This window comes from Bombina bombina, chromosome 6 (assembly GCF_027579735.1).
Source record: "Bombina bombina isolate aBomBom1 chromosome 6, aBomBom1.pri, whole genome shotgun sequence".
Classification (NCBI taxonomy): domain Eukaryota; kingdom Metazoa; phylum Chordata; class Amphibia; order Anura; family Bombinatoridae; genus Bombina; species Bombina bombina.
Genome location: NC_069504.1, coordinates 808,744,661 through 808,764,491, shown reverse-complemented (window position 1 = coordinate 808,764,491; position 19,831 = coordinate 808,744,661). Strand labels below are relative to the sequence as shown.

Genomic DNA, 19,831 nt, shown 5'->3' with positions numbered 1-19,831 from the left:
CACATAGAGTAGTACAATCTTGAACAGGAATGACAGCAGGAGACCCAAAGTCTCTATAGAATAGCCTCTCACCAGATGTTGCGGCACAACCGGAGTGCCAGACCAAACGGCACGGGACCTTCACAGTCGCCCGTAGGACACAGCGGCAGCTTCAAGGCACTTCTCAACAGAGCAGGTACCGGGGCTATCCAATCGGAGGAACCAAGAGGCCAAAAATCAGCAGGTCTCAGATTGGTTAAAAGCACAAAGGAGCATGAATAGTTAAAAGTACAATCTTTATTTTGTACACAGTGTCAATAGCATAGCGATGCATTTCTCAGCTTAAAATCACAGCTGTTTCATCAGGCTACATACACATTCATAAACGCGCTCCTTATTTAAAACGTCAGTGGACCAATCAGAGGCTGTGATTTTAAGCTGAGAAACGCGTCGCTATGCTATTGACACTGTGTACAAAATAAATATTGTACTTTTAACTATTCATGCTCCTTTGTGCTTTTAACGAATCTGAGACCTGCTGATTTTTGGCCTCTTGGTTCCTCCAAATGGATAGCCCCGGTACCTGCTCTGTTGGGACGTGCCTTGAAGCTGCCGCTGTGTCCTACGGGCGACTGTGAAGGTCCCGTGCCATTTGGTCTGGCACTCCGGTTGTGCCGCAACATCTGGTGAGAGGCTATTCTATAGAGACTTTGGGTCTCCTGCTGTCAATCCTGTTCAAGATTGTACTACTCTATGTGGCACCTCTATTTCTCCCTTCCAGATCTCTTGCAAATCGACATCTGCTAAGAGAGCTGCCTTCCACCGCTCACGATTGCTTCTCCTATCTGGTCCCGAGCGCACCTCCTGTGAGGAACCTTCCATCCCCTCCACACATCTGGTAGGATTGATCTCACTGACTTACTGTGACACAGACAAACGGACCTAAGCCACGCCCCTAATCTGGCGACGTCACTTCCTGCTCTCATCACAGAAATTAAACTTGGACACAATGAAATAAACCTTTTTATTGTGTACTGGTGACCAGTGTTTCCTGGTATTTTCAAGGAATGACTCATCTTTCTCACAGGGATCCTAATATTTTCTAATCAAGTGAAAGCCATTGTTTCATTAATTGAATGGAAATGCAGAGCTCTTTGCCAGGAGTGGAATTAAGGGTTAAGACCCTTACTGAGTGAAAATGGCTGTGTTTGTAACATTTGTTGCAAGTGTGTGGGGGTTGTCTACTTACCAGTATAAAATGTAGTGACACCTAGGCCCTGGCTTCTTCTTGCTTTCTGGACTGTAGAGGATTTTCCTGCCCTCCCTCCCTACATTGTGGTTGGCAATCAGTGTTTATAGCAACCAGAGTTGCTTAGCAGTTTGGCTCCCATAGAGTTAGCTGACCTAGAGGTGGGCAAGTCCAAACTTGTAATTTTGGCACACTGCTCGGATAGTCATGATGTACGACTAGAATCCCAGAATCCTAGGTGAGCAGTGGGCAGAAGTGCTTGTGTATATGCCACTGTCTTCAGTGGTGTGGTAGCTATGCTCTGCCTATGAAAGCTTGGGCCCCAATCAGATTAGCAGTGATTTTAGTATGAGGGCCCAATTGCCGTCATCAAAGTTTTACCTCTAAGATTGAAAAAAGTTATCTAATGTTGAAGCTGTTAATAAAATTGACCTACACAGTCTTTGGTGCCAGTGTGTTATTTATTGATGTTTCTAAGTTTGATGTTTACGGTTTAGTTTTCAGCAACAAATTATATAAATCATTTAATCCCTTATATAGGATTCAAACGGATGAGGAGATACACACCCAATAAACAATGTTTTTCACCAGAACCATAAAGGTCCCTGTACTAAAATTAGCTGCTCTGCAAACTGTTGGGAATCTGGACGCCTGTAGATAGGGCCAGTTCTGCTGAACAGAAGGGATGCAGGGATTCTTGTATGGCAGCATTTTTTTTCAATAACAATGAGAAATAAATAAGGTATAAAAGAGCCAATTACACTGTTCCCTTGAAGAAAAAAAAAATCTTTAAAATTCCAAATAATAATAATAATAAAAATCTGCTAAAAAGTTCTTTATAACAGAACATTATAAATCACCAACTAGAAAATGAACAGGTTATTTATCTTAGTCTATTCTTTTGTTAACTAAGGCATAGAATTATACTACTTGCAAAAATTATAAGTCATGTAAATCTATAGAATATAAAGGGTAGCAGTGAAAGGGCAATTGAATGAGTATATTTGCAGCCTATGATGATGATGATGAGAGTATGAGTCAAGTGTAACACCCCATACCTCTGAAAAACTTTATTATAAACAGAGGGATAATGTGCTTAAAGGGACAATAAAGACAAAATCAAAATTTCATAGTTTAGACAGAGCTTGCAATTACAACTCTACAATTTACTTCTATTATCAAATTTGCATTGTTCTTTTAATTTCCTTTGTTGAAGCATAAACCTAGGTTCTGCTATATGAAGCTGCAGTTACCTGCAACTTCCAAATTGGGCTGAATGTCCCTTTAAGCTGACACTGATTTTGCACGGTTTCTCATGACTATGTGCTGAAACCCCCCCCCCCCCCCATCTATTACCTCACAACAACACTATTCTTTTCCATCAAGAAACACTTTTACACCAAGTTGTTACAATAGCTTAAAGACACTAAACAAATGCTAGATAGAATGATGCATTCAAAGAAAAGATAAGTCTGAGAATAACATGTAGATGTATTTTTAAAGTTTCATTAGTTTTTTAAATATTGGCAAAATAAGTGTAAAGTTTTAGTGTCTATAAAACAATGGGAGCTGCCATGTTGTTGCTTAGGTTACCTTCCCTGCTGTGGCCAATTAGGGACCGTTATAAATAGGTCACTAGAGTGTGCAGCCAATGGCTGTGTGGAATATAACAGTGTTCTTTTTATTATTATTATTATAATCTGGTATTTGTAAAGCACCAACAGATTCCGCAGCACTATCTGCACTTCCATTTCTTACATGAACTGACAAGCTCACAAATGCAGCATAAAAAATTATAGGAAAAGGCAACAAAATAAATAATACAAGTTTTTTTTGTATATACAATTTATCTTTTTATATTGCCATTTTAAAGTGTTTAATGTCCCTTTAAAGGGACATCAAACTGCTGAGCACACGTCCTCTAGAATGGTTACTATCCACTATATGCTATTGTTTTTCCACCTGTTGATGCAGTTGTCTTCAAAACCGTGTTACTATTATAACCCCTAAAAAGTTGTCAGATGAGGGCCGCCATCTTGGAGAACAGGAATCCTCACATACTGTGACAGACACAGTGTTTATTCACACATCAATGAGGTTGTCAACTTTTTGTTCACTGTATAATGTGCTTCAAGTTAGGGTGGAAGATACAGAGCAGGAACTTTATATTTTTTTGCAGCTACTGCATTTCTCTATAATATTGCCGAGTTTTTTTAAAACATATTTTGTGTAACTGTAAAACTGTGCAAAATGCAAAAATGTAAAGCTCATATGATGCATCATGCACACTAACTCCAGGCAAATGAAACAGCTGTCAAAAGTGGGCAATATTACTGATCTGTGAGTGTGCACTGCTTCTGGTTGTGACAATACCTAAGCTCCAAAATGGCGCTGAACAGTATGAAGTATCTGGCACTTTAAAACTATTAAAACAGGAGAACTGATTTTTACAGAGTTACAAGAACAGGAGGAAATACAATAACATCTTAAGTAGTTACTATTCTTATGTAGTTGTATACAACCGTTTAATGTCTCTTTAACATCAGTTGTCCTACCCAATACTCTATAGTGCCTCCGTTTAGCGGCATTAGAATTAAATGTATCTATGTGCCATCTTAATATAATGCAAGAGAAAGCAAAATCTTTCTGTTCGGGAAAAAAAACGTATTATTCTCGTTCAGAGTCAGGGGTGGAACTACAGGGGGTGCAGAGGTCGCAGGTGTGACTGGGCCCCTGAGGGTGGGGGCCCATCTTAAAAAAAAAAAAAAAAAAAATTTAAATAAAAAATGTTAACATACCACTGCCTGCACTGATATCATGTGAATGTGACATGACTACAGGGGTTAGTGCTTATGTTATACCCATTGGTGTTTATGTGTGTGTGTATGTGACTGTGTGTGTATTTATGCATGTATGTGTGTTTGTGTATGTTTGTGGAACCAGCAAATTACAGACCTTGTTACTACAGCATGGGGGGGGGGGGGGCAGGGGGTAAACAGTGTCACTATACAGTACCACTATATATAGTATGGGGGGTGGACCATGTCACTGACTACTGTGGTCACTTTATAAAGTACTGGGCAGGTAGGGTCAGGCCAGCCATCTCACCGGCAGATTACAGACTGTGTCACTAACTTACTATATACAGTACTGAGGGGTTAAATAGTGTCACTATATACAGTAATAGAGGGTCAGACCATCTCACAGACTGTGGGCACAGGGTACCTCCTTTTGCAGACATGTAGCTGATTCACATTTTTTTCTGTGTTAAATGTAAAAAAAAAAAAATATATGTATTAAATTCACCTTTTTTTTGGAGGGGGGAGGGGTGGTGGGGGGCCCCTTCTTGCACCTGGGCCCTGTGGTTTCTAGTTACGCCTCTGTTCAGAGTGACAAAATTTGGAGGTACAGCAGAGATCTTTCTCTGTTTGTTTTCAAGTGCTTTTTTTAGTTGGACTTGTTGTGCTGCTCTGTCTTAAAACTCTCATAGAGCTCAGAAAACTGAGGCTTGAAAGGGTGGAAGGAAGAGACACTCAAGGAAGATTTTAAAGGGACAGGAAACCCCCAAATTTTATTTCATGATTCAGATAGAACATACTATTTTAATCAACTTTCCAAATAACTTCTGTTATCAAATTTGCTTCAGTCTCTTGTTATTTTTTGCTAAAGGAACATTGGCCGCTAGCTGACAACATCTAGTTAGTGTTACCCAATCACAAGAGACAAAATGTGTACAGGCACCAATTAGCAGTTTCCTCCTACTAGTGTAGGATATGTGCGTATTATTTTTCAACAAGGGATACTAAGAGAACAAAGCACATTTGAAAATAGAAGTGAATTTAAAAGTGACTAAAAATGACATGCTCTATCTGAATCATGCAAGTTTAATTTTGACTTTCCTATCCCATTCATTCTCAAATCAGGTGTGAGGGGATCTATTTATCCTTAAAGGGACACTGAACCCAAATTTTTTCTTTCGTGATTCAGATACAGCATGCAATTTTAAGAAACTTTCTAATTTACTCCTATTATCAATTTTTCTTCGTTCACTTGCTATCTTTATTTGAAAAAGAAGGCATCTAAGCTTTTTTTTTGTTCAGAACTCTTGACAGCACTTTTTTTTATTGGTGGATGAATTTATCCACCAATCAACAAGGACAACCCCAGGTTGTTCACCAAAAATGGGCCGGCATCTAAACTTACATTCTTGCATTTCAAATAAAGATACCAAGAGAATAAAGAAAAATTGATAATTGGAGTAAATTAGAAAGTTGCTTAAAATGTTATGCTCTATCTGAATCACAAAAGAAAAAAAATGGGTTCAGTGTCCCTTTAACTTAACTTTTTTACTGCAAAAAAAAAAATACTGCTAAAGTCTTATTTTTAATTTACATGGTCTTCAGCACTATCTATAAGAACCCCTTTAGCATTTTATTGTTTTCTATTCACAAGTTACTTTTCTGTCCTCTTTTCCCAATTACACTAGTAATTACAAAATATTGATCACATTAAAAGACAAGCCAAACAAATGTTTGATAATAATTGCAGTGATGCTGGTGTTTTTGAACATGTAAACGTTTCCCAAAATTTACTTGGCAAGCAAAGAATCTATACTAATGAGGAACTGACTATATAAATGGAAGATGTTTATAGAAACTTAGAAAGTTTTTTTTGTTTTTTTTAGTGTCTGTCTTAGAATCCACAGTATTGGGAAATAGAACTGTTTAATTTATTTTTGTCACAATAGGCTAAATTCTCTAAGATAGAAGATTCATCAATCTAATATAAATTTGACCTCTTCAAATTCCTAGGAACAGCTCCTTAAAAGGATATTAAGGGGATACTTAACCCACTTTTTTTTTCTTTTATGATTCAGATGGAGCATGCAATTTTAAACAACTTTCTAATTTATGCCAATTATCAATTTTTCTTCATTCTCTTGCTATCTTTATTTAAAAAGCAGGAATGTAAAGCTTAGGAGCCGGACCATTTTAGGTTCAGCACCATGGATAGGGCTTGCTTATTGGTGGCTGACATTTAGCCATCAATAAGCAAGCATAACCCAGATTCTCAACCAAAAATGGGCCGGTTCCTATGCTTTACATTCCTGCTTTAAAAATAAAGATAATGAAGAAAAAATTATTATAGGAGTAAATTAGAAAGTTGCTTAAAATTGCACGCTCTATCTGAATCCTTAAATAAATAATTTGGGTTTAGTGTCCCTTTAATTAGACATGAGCAGCCGTGAACAATTTGGTTTGGCCAAATATTTCAGAATGAATATTCGGGATATTACTTACCCTGAATACACCTTGGGGCATATGTATCAAGGTCTGGCGGACCTGATCCGACACTGCGGATAAGGTCCTCCAGACCGCGCTGAATATGGCGAGCAGTATGCTCGCCGTATTCATCATTGCACCAGCAGCTCACAAGAGCTGCTGGTGCAACGCCGCCCCCTGCTGACTCGCAGCCAATCGGCCGCTAGCAGGGGGTGTTAATCAACCCGATCCTACTCGATCGGGTTGATTTCCGGCGATGTCTGTCCGCCTGCTCAGAGCAGGCGGACAGGTTATGGAGCAGCGGTCTTTGTGACCGCTGCTTCATAACTGCTGTTTCTGGCGAGCCTGCAGGCTCGCCAGAAACACGGGCATCAAGCTCCATTCGGAGCTTGATACATATGCCCCATTGGCTGCACTATTTAGTATTCTTTTAGTTTTAAATAAAACTAATAATAAATATTCTAAGAACATTTACATTTGTTTTCATTACACAAATGTAAATGTTCCAAAGCTACAGGTGAAAAAGAGGCTTTGATCTTCTCTTTAGTGAAGTCCCTGGGAGCTGCCAAGCAAAGCCTCCTATTAGAGGAACAGGTTAGTGTTGCTCTCCAGCGTACAAAAGGTAAGGATTTTAACCATTTAAAGGGAACAAATGAATACTGTTAAGTATTTTTTTGTTTTCTTTAAATTTCAGGGTGCATTCAATCAGATATTTTTTGTGTGAAAAAGAAACGAATATCCATGTTTCTTCACAAAATTGCATTTGTGACGAAACAGAATGCACTTGTCTAATATTAATCTTGTCACATATATCAGCAATAAAACACTGCATTGAAAAACAAAAAAACAGTAACTGTCATTTTGTTAGCACAATTTACAAGTTTTAGTAAATCAAGGGCAGTTCAGGAATGTACCTCTTTGAACCTATGTCTCTGCTCTCTTTTGTTGTGACCAGTCATGGACAGATGCAAATAAACTTTTGCTCTTAGTCAGCCAATCACTGTGTTGAATAATGCAGACTCATTTCAATTTAACCGCACTTAAAAGGGACAGTCAACACCAGAATTTTTGTTGTTTAAAAAGAAAGATAATTCATAATGCATAACCAACACAGTTATATAAATACACTTTTTACCTCTGTGATTACCTTGTATCTAAGCCTCTGCAAACTGCCCCCTTATTTCAGTGCTTTTGACAGACTTGCTTTTTAGCCAACCAGTGCTGACTCCAGGGTAACTTCACGTGGATGAGCTCAATGTTATCTATATGAAACACATGAACTAATGCCCTCTAGTGGTCAAAATGCATTCAGATTAGAGGCAGTCTTCAAGGTCTAAGAAATTAGCATATGAACCTCCTAGAATTAGCTTTCAACTAAGAATACCAAGAGAACAAAGCAAAATTGGTGATAAAAGTAAATTGGAAATATGGTTAAAATTACATTCCCATTTTGGGGGGGGGGGGGGTTAAAATGTTGAGCTTTATGTCTCTTTAAATTTTGAGAATGCATGTGTCTTGAGCACAATATGTATACGTAGTTTACTTTTACTATCAGATTATTATCAAATTTTCTTTGTTCTCTTAAAATACATACATAGGAAGGCTCAAGTTGCAGCTAAGCACCACTGAGAGAGTCTGAGCTTTTTCAAATGGCTTAGGACAATTTAGTTTGTGATCTCATTGATTACAGGGACATGAAACCCAATTTTTTTTTCTTATGTGATTCAGATAGAGCATGTGATTTTAAACAACTTTCCAATTTACTTCTATTATCTAATTTGTTTATTTGTCTTGGTATCCCATGTTGAGAAGGATACCTAGGTAGGCTCATGTTATTAGCTCACCTAGGCCTAGATTTAGAGTTTGGCGGTAGCCGTGAAAACCAGCGTTAGAGGCTCCTAACGCTGGTTTTAGGCTACCGCCGGTATTTGGAGTCACTCAAAATAGGGTCTAACGCTCACTTTTCAGCCGCGACTTTTCCATACCGCAGATCCCCCTACGTCAATTGCGTATCCTATCTTTTCAATGGGATCTTTCTAACTCCGGTATTTAGAGTCGTTTCTGAAGTGAGCGTTAGACATCTAACGACAAAACTCCAGCCGCAGAAAAAAAGCAGGAGTTAAGAGCTTTCTGGCCTAACGCCGGTTCATAAAGCTCTTAACTACTGTACCCTAAAGTACACTAACACCCATAAACTACCTATGTACCCCTAAACTGAGGTCCCCCCACATCGCCGCAACTCGATTAAATTTTTTAACCCCTAATCTGCCGACCGCCACCTACGTTATACTTATGTACCCCTAATCTGCTGCCCCTAACACCGCCGACCCCTATATTATATTTATTAACCCCTAATCTGCCCCCCACAACGTCGCCGCCAGCTACTTACAATAATTAACCCCTAATCTGCCGACTGCAAAGCGCCGCCACCTAAGTTATCCTTATGTACCCCTAATCTGCTGCCCCTAACACCGCCGACCACTATATTATATTTATTAACCCCTAATCTGCCCCCCTCAACGTCGCCGACACCTGCCTACACTTATTAACCCCTAATCTGCCGAGCGGACCTGAGCGCTACTATAATAAAGTTATTAACCCCTAATCCGCCTCACTAACCCTATCATAAATAGTATTAACCCCTAATCTGCCCTCCCTAACATCGCCGACACCTAACTTCAATTATTAACCCCTAATCTGACGACCGGAGCTCACCGCTACTATAATAAATGGATTAACCCCTAAAGCTAAGTCTAACCCTAACACTAACACCCCCCTAACTTAAATATAATTTACATCTAACGAAATTAATTAACTCTTATTAAATAAATTATTCCTATTTAAAGCTAAATACTTACCTGTAAAATAAATCCTAATATAGCTACAATATAAATTATAATTACATTGTAGCTATTTTAGGATTAATATTTATTTTACAGGCAACTTTGTAATTATTTTAACCAGGTACAATAGCTATTAAATAGTTAAGAACTATTTAATAGTTACCTAGTTAAAATAATAACAAAATTACCTGTAAAATAAATCCTAACCTAAGTTATAATTAAACCTAACACTACCCTATCAATAAATTAATTAAATAAAATACCTACAATTACCTACAATAAAACCTAACACTACACTATCAATAAATAAATTAAATACAATTCCTACAAATAACTACAATTACATAAACTAACTAAAGTACAAAAAATAAAAAAGAACTAAGTTACAAAAAATAAAAAAATATTTACAAACATCAGAAAAATATTACAACAATTTTAAACTAATTACACCTACTCTAAGCCCCCTAATAAAATAACAAAGACCCCCAAAATAAAAAAATGCCCTACCCTATTCTAAATTAATAGAGTTAAAAGCTCTTTTACCTTGCCAGCCCTGAACAGGGCCCTTTGTGGGGCATGCCCCAAGAAAATCAGCTCTTTTGCCTGTAAAAAAAAACATACAATACCCCCCCCCAACATTACAACCCACCACCCACATACCCCTAATCTAACCCAAACCCCCCTTAAATAAACCTAACACTAAGCCCCTGAAGATCTTCCTACCTTGTCTTCACCTCAACAGGTATCACCGATCCGTCCTGGCATCCGGTGCTGAAGAGGTCCAGAAGAGGCTCCAAAGTCTTCCTCCTATCCAGCAAGAAGAGGACATCCGGACCGGCAAACATCTTCATCCAAGCGGCATCTTCGATCTTCTTCCATCCGGTGCGGAGCGGGTCCATGTTGAAGCAGCCGACGCGGATCCATCCTCTTCTTTCTGCGTCTCCCGACGAATGACGGTTCCTTTAAGGGACGTCATCCAAGATGGCGTCCCTCGAATTCCGATTGGAATCTAATTAAGTTCTCTCCTATCTAATACTTTTTCCATATCCCCTCCTCTCCAATGTAAAGATACTCGTTCAATACCTATGGTGGATACATACACTAAAAATTTACGGACACTATGGATTAAATAAAGACATTTATTTAATTTGATTTAAGTATTTAACTTATTTAAAAAGATATCAAATAACTTTGAAATTTTGAAGTTGTCTGATTTTGGGATTAATATTCACTATTATACACCTAATCATGTTTTCAGGACTATAATAATAGCAACGAATAAATAGTATCAAATATTAGAATTCACACAAATAATTAATTGAAAACATAAATATTTAAATTGTTGAGAAGAGATTTTTTATATATAAATAGAGATATATACTATCAAATAAATCCTCTGATAGTCAGATACATTCTTCACCGAATATTATTCTATTTAGGGGTATAATTAGGTGTAATAAAAAGATTGAAAATAATGAATAATATATTTAAATATTCTCATGTGTATATTAAATGCTAACTATATCTGGCTATATAATGTCCTAGTCAGAATAGTTGTATTATATGTATTATAAACAACTTATACAAAGTAAGTGTGAAAATATGTCATCAGTGATCTGCACTATCATTGCATTTTTCAGATTACACATAAGAACTTTATGTTGGTCACAATGCTAACTAAGAACTCTTTACCACCGGACATATGAACTATAAGAAAACAAGCCAAAGAAACATCATCCGTAATTGGCATAGCTGGAACATGTGACCGCAACTCAGTAGCGGACTTGATTTGGAACTAACAACAATACCAAACTCGAAAGGGAACTTATTTCAAATCCAAACTGATTGGTTGGGATAACGATTACGTAAGCAAGTTTATACTTATCCGATTTATAAAATGTAAAGTTTTAAATTAACATCAGCGCTAATGCGCGCATAGAATTCGACATAATAACAGCACTTATTGACACAAAAAATCAGATAAGGATAATATAGAAGGTATTTGATATTGTTATTTTTGTGAGACCAATTCTGGTTAAACCGGAAAAGGAACATCTAATTACCTGTATAAAAAGCACCTGTGTATTCCAATGGCAGCACTTTAAATTTTTATTGCTCTTGAGAGAGACGAGTACATGGTTGAAACGCGTAGAGCTATTCATGAGAGCTTTTAAACTTATCTATAGTGACATATTTTAATAAATGTTTGTTTTTGTAACAAATATTTGTTTGCTTCCTTTTGGATACAACGGTATCAGAAGCACTACAGGAGGAGCCGGATTCCGATTATTTTGGAGTGAATATACTGCACATTATATACACTGTAAAAAATACCACACTTTCAGTGTAAATTCTATCATTTGCAGTTGCACCTAGACCAGGAGAAATTAGACAGAAGTCCCTCATATATGGTATATATGTTATACTTAAACGAAGAAGCTGGACTCTGAATTCTTTCGGAGTAAGTATACTGCACTAATTATTTGGTGTTGATCTACACAAATAAAAAGCAAACTCCTTTTATCCTCAGCTTTAATTGGAGCACCAGAAAAATTACAGACCTGTGCCTCTATATCCACTAGCCACTATTCCATAGCAGTCCTTAGGGAGAGACTGATAGAAGGCAGCGGTCCACATAGAGCAGAGTATTCTTGTCATTTCTGTACAAATATTGTTGTTACATCTAGCATATTTTGTATAGAACTATTTTTTGTATTATTTGTAAATATCCATATTATATACATTATATATGTATAGGTGATGTCTCAGATTTTTCATGGTCCCTTTTTGTAACCATAGTGAGCATGTCTGTATATCTTGATTGGATAGCCAAAATTCTTCTTTCATGCTTTAGGTAGAAAATACAATTTTAAACAACTTTCCAGTTTACTTCTATGATCTAATTTCCTTCATTCTCTTTGTATCGTTTGTTGAAGGATCAGCAATGCACTACTGCTTTCTAACTGAACACATAGGTGAGCCAATGACAATCAGTATATTTATGCAGCCACCAATCAGCAGCTAGAACCTAGGTTCTTTGCTGCTCTTGAGCTTTCCTAGATAAACCTTTCAGCAATGAATAAGAAGAGAAGAAAGCAAATTAAAAAATAGAAGCAAATTGGAAAGTTGTTTAAAATTGTATGATCTGTCTAAATCATGATTGTCTAAGTATGACTTTACCGCCCCTTTAAGATGCCCAGTAAGACATTTGACGATTGCATTACCCTATTGTCTACAAGCTTACAGATGTTTATACATTTTCAGCATAGGCTTATTAATAGCTTGCTTTTTTTTCTGCACAGTAAAATAACATATTTATATAAACTGGTAATAGTATAGTTGCATTAATTATTTATGGCATAACCTAATCCAAACGTGATGTTCCATTAGTAATTATGCATATTAGGACAAAAGCAATATTTAAAAAAAAATGGCGATTAAAAGGTCTTGAATTTGATTTGAAGGGCAGAGGATACATGGATTAATTACAGAAGTATTATATTACAGAAAGGACAGTAAATAGCTGAAATAAGTAGATGTCAGGTATATGCACAGGATTATGCCAGTGGACTATTTAGAGTTTGTGCTCTATTAGGCCCATTTAAATGAATGGTGGCCTGCACTAAATTGGTTTCCAAATTAATTGTTTTTATTATTTTATTTCTTGTTATTTATGTGTGTGACTTTACATGTGTTTCTGTGTAATCCTGAAAGAAAAAAAACGCATTCAGGGGCGCCGTATGGAGATTGAAGGCCCGTGTTTCTAAAGACCGCTGCTCCAGAACCTGTCCTCCTGCTCTGAGGAGGCGGACATACATTGTGGGAAATCAACCCGATCAAATATACGATTGGGTTAATTGACACCCCCTGCTAGCGGCGAATCTGCAGGGGGCGGGTTTGCACAAGCAGTTCAGAAGATAGAGTATTCCTCTCCGCATTCAGCGATGTCTGTCGGACATGATCCGCTGATGGGATCATGCCGGACAGAGGGTTGATAAATCACCCCTCCGTCTCCAGCCTCTCATTAGATATGTTATTTAGTACACCTATGTCACTCATCAATCTGTTCCTTATCATCTGCATAAATAAAGGAGACTATATTTAGTGACTTGGCCTAGCTTCAGTAAAACCTTTGTAAAATGAATACCTGGCTAAAATGACTCCAGTGGCAGCCACATCGCAACTCAAAAATGGCTGAATTCAAAAAGATTTAAACCCGCCCTTTATGACACCCTTGGGTTGCTCCAATATAATCAATGGAGTTCCATCTATCTTGCAACTGTTAACTGCTTGCCCACCGAAGAAGTTCCGCTGTCAAGGCTACAAGGATAACAAAACATTGCTAAGCAAACAAATTAAAATGAATAAAAAAAACTCCCTATATAAAATAGTCTACAATAAGATATACACAAAAGAAAACTTGAAAACAGTTAAAGAAATTCTAGATAACCTTGTCAGTTTTAAAACAGCGAGACTGGACAACAAGACAAGATAGTTCACAAGAGCAATAGAGTAGAAAACCCAGACAAACTGGGCCTCTAGAACACTCGGAAACACCCACAGCAGCCCCTTGATGACTTCTGTGAGATTTCTGAAACACCTCTCATTCTATTCAGTGAGACTTCTTTACCCTAATAAAACAGGCATGCAAATATTTTACAATTGCATTGTTTGGTTTGCCCTCATATGTAACTTCAGATAGAGCTTTCCGAATTACTTCTATTATCAAAATTGCTTTGTTCTTTTGTTATCACTTGTTAAAAGCATACTTAGGTAGGCTCAGTAGCAGAAATATACTACTGGGAGCTGGCTTCTTTCTGATTGGTGGCTACACAATAATGCCACTTGTAATTGGCTCCCCCGATGTCTTCATCTAGATCCCAGTAGTGTATTGCTGCTCTTTTAACAAAGGATACAAAGAGAATGAAGCATATTTTATAATAGAAGTAAATTGTAAAATTGTTTAAAATGATATGCTCTGAGTCATCTAAATAGAAAAAAAACCTGTTTCATGTCACTGTAACACAACTTGCCCAAAAAACAGGAGAATTTTTAGCATTTTTGCTATCACTCTGTTAAAACAGAAATAGAGCCTTGTTTTTTGATTTACCTATGAAAACTATATAAATATATTTTTAAAGTAGACAACCCAAGGTAGGGATTTAGGCCCATTTTGATATATTTGATGTCACTATTTGGCCACCAAATACGATCATATAAAAAAAACTGTGGGTTTCTCACTGAAATTATTTACACACAACTACTGCAGTCATAAAACAAATCATTGTAAAAGTGTCTCTGAGGTCCCGTTTGTTCGTAAACAGCATACATGCATGGATTTTGCAATTGGTATTTGGCAATTAGAACTTGCAGTTGCACACCACATTTCTAAAATTCCCAACAGTGAAAGGGTTAATCAGCGATCTTGTAAGATTAATTTTTGCTGTAGTGTAGAGATTGCCCTCCTTGTCTCTATCATCTCCCTGATCAGCGCAACAACTCTCTTACCCTCCCACTGCCCACCCCCATATTTGTTACTGGCAGTCAGTCTGTAGCCACATTTCTGTAGTGTAGGGAACCCTGCCCCTAACCCATTCATCCACTGGGCTGACCCACATGCCTCCCTCCCACCGATTTCACTCGGCACCAACGATGATCGTTACAGAGAGTGACACAGACAGTACCTTTGTATGGTAAAGGGAGACCAATCAGTTCTTCCTTACCATAAGAAGGCAGATGCCTTCTGCCCCCAGCTGCAGTCTCCACTGTCTAAGCTGACAGCTGTGCCTCTGTGTTGGATGTAGGTTCTACTTCAACACAGTACACTGGGCAAAGCACTGTGTGACGTAGTGCCTATGTGTAAATGGCACAAGGGGTTAATGTTAATAGAAGGAATGTCCACTAAAAAAACAATGCAAAAGATAGGTGTAGTGATGTTCAATGAATTTCAAGCATAATTTCACCTTAACAACAAGGCCTAATGGCTGCCTAACAATCATCTATAAATATAGCCCAGTAAAATATATAAAAATAACTGCTCATACCTCCAAACATTTCCAAGTAGCTATTTAGGACCAAGAGGCTCAAGGAGATTCATTGAGTGTTCTGTGGGCGGGGTCATTATAAGTCGGTAAGATTTACATGTTTTCAGTTTACTGCTCTGCAAGGGACTGGAAACTTTCCATGATTACCATGTACAAATAATGAATCAAACAGTTAATGTATAATATACAGTATATACAGGTGGCCCTCGGTTCACAACGGTTCAATTTGCACCGTTTCAGAATAACAACCTTTTTTTTCTAGTCATGTGACTGCTATTGAAAAGCATTGAGAAGCAGTGCATTGATTAAAATAGCCAGTAGGTGGAGCTGTCCGCTTGTGTTGCAGCAAAGATATGCAAGCCAAGCAAGCTGAAATTAATCAGCTTAACCAGACCTGAGCTATTGAGCAGATTTCAAAGGCACAAGATCTTCCGGTCTATAAATCAGTCCAGATTGGTATGCATAGAAAGAACTGTTTGCAGAAAAATGCAAGTAAAGTCTGTGTTGTGTGATTATTTTATTAGGTTTATAATGCTGTTTATCAAAAGTTTTTGTTAATTTAACTTAGTTTAATTATATATTCTGTTTTGTGTGATTATTTTATTAGGTTTATAATGCTGTTCAGCATTTAAAGTCTTCATTTCAAAGCTTTAAAAATAATGTATTAGGTGTTACTTATGACAATTTTGAGAGGAGCCGGGAACCTAACTCCCTCACTTCAACATTGACTTACATTATAAACTGGGTTTCAATTTACAACGGTTTTGATTTACAACCATTCCTTCTGGAACCTAACCCCAGCGTAAACTATATATATATATATAATCATATGCCTTTAGCACATATATTCCTTTAATAGTATTGCCTTTAAGAAATAAGTTACACTTGTATTTCACACTGCCTTTCTGTTTTCTTAGCAGATGCTCTTATCTAGAAAGAGGGGGTGTAACATTCCGACAGACAGTGCTAGGCTAGTGTAAGAATATTTGCTTGTTATGAGAAAAACTCTTATTTTGATAAAAACACTGACTAATTGATATAATATGATTGACATAACATTATACACGCCCTCTAAACTAACAGTTTAATTATTATAATTGCTAAGGGGGGCAGCAGGGTCTTTGGGTAACATCTTGGAGACACTGTTTGACACTGCACCTGTGGAATTAGCTGCCTGTGTTCCACTGAAAGATGACTCTCAGTGCTGTTGCATGCATTTTGCTTACCCGAAACACGAAGATAAGTATTGCATTTATAGTTTAATAACTGCTTTGTTCTACTGTACTGTGATCACTGCTTAGTGTGCATTATTGTACTAGGCTCATAATAAACACTGATCATTAGTGTGTTAGTTTCCCTTTTCAGTACTATCATGAGACCTAGTTTGCGCTTCCCCAGCACCAGGACAAAACATTCTCTTATCAAGTTTACTGTTATCTTTGTTGAAAATCATACCTAGGAGCAGCTATGCACCACTTGAAGGTGACTGGTGTTTGGTGGCTATGTGTTTATTCCTTTTGTCATTGGCTCACCAGATGTTTTCAGCTAGGTCCCGTAGTGCATTGCTGCTCTGGAACATTACAGGGATAAACAAACAGTTATATGCATGCAGCATGGCAACAATAAAATGCATAAACACATAAGAGTATTTTCATTTTAATATCTACATTTAAAGGGAAACATGAATTTATATTTGCTTTATTTGTTTCACATTCTTTTCTATATATGGTATGGCCAATTTTCAGTACTTAACAATGGAAGGAGTAAATGATGTTTATTATGTGTAGTTTACCCTCATATGTGACTTTCAAGAAAGAGAACATATTTAAGGGAACAATAAAGTAAAAATTAAAGTGATAGTAAATCCTAGCGTTTTTGAAATGCTAGGATTTACCAGTGTTGCAAATAAAGGGAACTTTCATTTATGAAGTATAAAGTGCTTTATTCTGAAAGTTTTTTTTTATTTGCCTGCAGCGTATGCCGCGCTGAGCGCCTCAGACCCCCCACAGCAGAAAGCTATTTTATCAATGAGGTGATTTAGCCAATAGTGTGCTAGCCATCTGGTATAATGCTGATTCGCCCACACGGCTATTGGCTAAGAGGTGGAAACGTCACCTAATTGAAAAAAATAGTGTTTTGCCATGGGCAGCCTGAGACGCTCAGCGCAGCATAAGCTGCAGGCAAATAAAGGAACTTTCAGTATGAAGTATTTTATAATTTATGAGTGAAAGTTCCCTTTATTTGTAACACTGGTAAATCCTAGCGATTCAAAAATGCTTGGATTTACCATCACTATAAAACTTTCATGATTCAAATAGGGCATGAGATTTTGAACAATTTTCCAATTTACTTCTATTATCAAAATTGCTTCATTCTCTTAGTATCCTTTGTAAAAAAAAAATACCTAGGTAGGCTCAGAAGCAGCTATGCACTACTGGGAGATCACTGCTGATTGGTGGCTGCTTATATATATATTCATTGGATCGCTCACTATGTTCAGCTTGTTAAAATTTGTTGAATGTTTGGCACCCACAGGTTTCTGGAGCATCAACTCATAAGAAAATTAAGGAGGTTAAAGGGACATGAAACCCAAACCTTTACTTTTGTGATTTAGATAGAGAATACAATTTTAAACAAATTTCCAATTTACTTCTATTGTTTAATTTGCTTCCTTCTCTTGTTATCCTTTGCTGAAAGGTTTATCTATAAAAGCCTAGGTTCTAGTTGCTGATTGGTGGCTGCATATATATATACTGATTGTCATTGGCTCACCCATGTGTTCAGTCAGCAACCAGTAGTGCCTTGCTGCTCTTTCAACAAAGCATACCGAGAGAATGAAACAAATTAGATAATAGAAGTAAATTAGAAAGGTTTTTAAAATTGTATTCTCTAGCTAAATCATGAAAGAACATTTTTGGGTTTCATGTCCCTTTAAGACAAAAAAAATATATCTATCTATCTATGGAGACCAGTAACAAACATGTGAACATAAAAGGGCCGGTAAAGTCAGAATTAAACTTTGATCCTTTAGATGGAGAATGCGATTTTAAACAACTTTACTTTTGACTTCAGTTATCTAGTTTGCTTCGGTCTTTTGGTATCCTTTATTTAAAAGCATACCTAGGTAGACTCAGGAGCAGCAATGCACTACTGGGGACTAGATGCTGATTGGTGGCTGCACATATATACCTCTTGTCATTGGCTCATTTGATGTGTTCAGCTAGCTTCCAGTAGTGCATTGCTGCTCCTTTAACAAAGGATACAAAGAGAATGAAGGAAATGTCATAATAGAAGTAAAGTTGTTTAACATTTCTCTATCTGAATCATGAAACAAAAAGATTGTTTCATGTCCCTTTAATTCATTGGGCATTACTCATGCTCAGAATCTTAGTTAAAGGGACAGTCTACACATTAGTCATCTTAAAGTCTCACCGTCGATTAAGCTGCAAATAGCCTCCTGCACCCCTTTCAATATCATGCAGCAGGAACAGTAAAAAAAGTTGTTTTAAAATCAAGTTTGTTTCTGGTCACTTTGAAATGGCTGCCAAGCTCCGCCCTCTGATGACATCATGATCTGGGCTACATCAAAGGGACATAATACTCATATGCTAAATCACTTGAAACTGATGCAGTATAACTGAAAAAAATATCACCTGAGCATCTTTATGTAAAAAAGGAAGATATTTTACCTCACAATTTCCTCAGCTCACCAGAGCAAGTTCTGTGTAAAAAGTTATACTCAGCTGCCGTCCAGCTGCGGGTAAAAAAAAAAATGAAGAAATTAACTGCAGCCAATCAGCATCAACAGTGCTGAGGTCATGAACTCTTTTACTGTGATCTCATGAGATTTTACTTAACTCTCATGAGCCGCGTTTGGCAAGTGCTCCAATCGACTCAGAGCTCGCTTGGAGCGTTTTGTGAAGACTTGAGCTGGAATTTGTAAACATGGCAGCCTCCACAAGCAACACGTGTGTGTGTGTGTGTGTATATATATATATATATATATATATATATATATATATATATATATATATATATATACACACACACACATGTTGCTCATGGAGGCTGCCATGTTTACAATAATATATATATATGTTGAAATAAATAATTTAATAATTCTTTCACAAGTAAGGGAGCTTATAATAAACGTTTGCATGTGCAAAGGGATCTACTGCACAATAATGGAGTACATATATATAATTTATATGTGAGACAGTTCTATTTGCATGCAATATTTCTAATACTTAAAAGGTATTAGAGACATTGCATGCAAATAGAAGAGCAGCAGATCCCTTTGTGCATGCAAACATTTTTTCTAAGCTTCCTCACTTGTGACGTCTCCTAGTGCCACGCCATCGCTGGAGCAGATGTTCCCGGCGCTGGCTCTGAGCGCTTGCCGAACGCGGCCATGAGATTTCATAGTATACTTAC

General features: G+C 37.2%; 1 long non-coding RNA gene across 1 annotated transcript in view; it reads right to left on the bottom strand.

Moving 5' to 3' along the window:
* The window catches only part of LOC128663704 (uncharacterized), an 81,200-nt gene extending 62,050 nt beyond the window's left edge, over positions 1-19,150 (bottom strand). Inside the window, exon 1 of the long non-coding RNA XR_008402896.1 lies at positions 19,087-19,150. This is a non-coding gene — a long non-coding RNA (uncharacterized LOC128663704). The remainder of the gene's footprint in view (positions 1-19,086) is intronic.
* Between the last annotated feature and the right edge of the window lie 681 nt (positions 19,151-19,831).